Source organism: Piliocolobus tephrosceles, unplaced genomic scaffold, assembly GCF_002776525.5.
Source record: "Piliocolobus tephrosceles isolate RC106 unplaced genomic scaffold, ASM277652v3 unscaffolded_41798, whole genome shotgun sequence".
Classification (NCBI taxonomy): Eukaryota; Metazoa; Chordata; class Mammalia; order Primates; family Cercopithecidae; genus Piliocolobus; species Piliocolobus tephrosceles.
Window position 1 is genome coordinate 1 of NW_022326307.1, and position 2,367 is coordinate 2,367.

The following is a 2,367-nucleotide window of genomic DNA, read 5'->3' on the forward strand; positions in this document are numbered from 1 at the left end:
TTTGTAGAGATGGAGTCTCAGCATGTTGCCCAGGCTGCTCTCAGACTCCTGGGCTCAAGCAATCTTCCTCAGTCTCCCAAAGGGTGGAAATCACAGGTGTGAGCCACCCACTTGCACACAAATTATTTTCAAATTAAAAGAGATGGGGAATTCAAAAAATAACATAGGAGTAGCAATATTGGTATCAGATAAAATGTATTTTAAGGATTATTATTTAATGATAACAGTAAACTATGTGAAGAAAATACAAGTCTCAAACCTACATGCACCAATCTAATCACTATGTATAAAGCAAAAACTATTTAAGAACCAAACTGTAACTTGAGCAGAATTTGTTATATATGGGGATTTTTTTTAAGACATCCTTCCCAGAATTGGGCAGATTCAGTAGAGGGTCTTTTAAAAGATAGAAAAATTGCCTAGGTGTGGTGGCTGCTGCCTGTAATCCCAGCACTTTGGGAGGCCAAGGCAAGTGAATCACTTGAGATCAGGCATTCCAGATCAGTCTGGCCAACATGATGAAACTCCATCTTCATAAAAAATACAAAAAAAAAAAAAAATGAGCTGGACATGGTGCCATGCACCTGTAGTTCCAGCTACTTGGGAGGCTGAGGCAGAAGATCGGTTGAACCTGGGGGGTAAAGATTGCAATGAGCCGAGATCCCAACACTGCACGCCAGACTGGGTGACAGAGTGAGACTCCATCTCAAAAGAAAAAAAAAAATAGATAGAAAAATTGAAAAGACAGAATTTTAGTTTTGTCCACGGAATATTTATAAACATTGACCATATTGTGGTCACTAACTACATATGACTATTGAGCACTTGAAATGTGGCTATTCCAGATGGAGATATGCTGTAAGTGTCAACTATATGCTAGATTTTGAAGACTTAACAACAAAAAAACTATATTAATTTTATATTGAATACATGTTGAAAGGATAATATTTGGGATACATCTGGTTAAATAAAATGCATTATTCAAATTAATTTTGGTGGATTATTTTTTTCTGCTTTCTAACATGCCCACTAGAAAAGTTTAAATTACGTATGTGGTTTACATGATATTTCTATTGGACAATTCTGTATTACACCATGAAGTTAACCTATTAAGAATTTTTTTTAAGTAGCATCTTCACAAGAAACATTCTCCTATTATAATCCAAAATTCTCTCTCTGGAAACTGAAATCTGTGTTTCATTCTCTGATCACAGACATCCATTGCACCTACATTGACCCAATTCCACTGAACTGAGTCAACCTCTTTGAAACTTCTACTTCCTCTGAGTGCTTAGGTCTCCTGTGGTCACCTCTCTGTCTTTTACAAGACGGGACCACTAAAAATTATCACGTCAACAATTGTACATTGCTATTCCTTCATCCTTTCTACTGAAATCTTGCAGCAAGATTTGGATGGATTAGTTCTCAATGTAGTGTCCCTGCTGCTGCCGAGATGAAGCACATCCACAACCATGAAGATGGTGCCTTTACAAATGAACAGTCTCTGTGAGTCACATCACTCCTTGACCATCCTTTGACAGATCCTTGTCCCTGCCTCTCCTTCCTCTCAGTGGTCATTGAAAGCCTGAACTGCACTATCATTGATCCTTTAAAAGTTTATCTCACTGAAGACTATTACAACAATGAGAAGCAGAAATGAAATCTTTGGAAAGATAAGTAGATACGAAGAGACTCGTAAGTAAATACATTTTTTAAAAAGTGTTTTATTTGAAACATTGATTGGATGAAAGCACCAATACAGACCTGAGATAGTGGCTTCCTGTTGGCACAGTTGATGCCCCCAATGAAGACCATGTTGGGCATGATCGGCCTGGGGTAGTCCATCACAAAGTCCGATCTGAACAGCCACACGGATGCATGACTGAGAAGATCCACCACTGACACCTCTCTCTGAAAAAGCTCAGAGGCAAGGCTTGCATAAGGAGCAGAGGCAGCATGGCAAATGTAGGACAGGGCCAGAGGGTAGACCATGTTCTTGACCCTTTGCAGGAATGTCATGTGGTCTGAATTGGCCGTTAGAAACTTAGGAATATAGGAGTAAGGATTTGGACACTGTGTGCCCTTAAAGTCTAAGTCACATGCAATGTTCCTCAAAAAAAACACAGCTGGAATCGACAGGTACTTAGCCAGCACCACCCCGCAGAGGTGAAAGGGGTCTTTTAAAACCACATCAAAGGAAGTAGCATTCAGGTGCCTGATCAGGGTCTCATTACGCAGTAGTTCCACACAAGACCTATGTATGATCAAAGACATATTGTTCATAATTGGCATTCTTCTAGAAAATCTCAACAGAAGATGTTCTGTTTCGATGAATGACTGAATGTGGCCCAGCAAAAGGTGATCATA

At 39.4% G+C, this 2,367-nt stretch overlaps 1 pseudogene; it reads right to left on the reverse strand.

Moving 5' to 3' along the window:
• Positions 1-1,764: 1,764 nt before the first annotated feature.
• On the reverse strand, positions 1,765-2,361 carry LOC111533638 (annotated as a pseudogene).
• Positions 2,362-2,367: the final 6 nt, after the last annotated feature.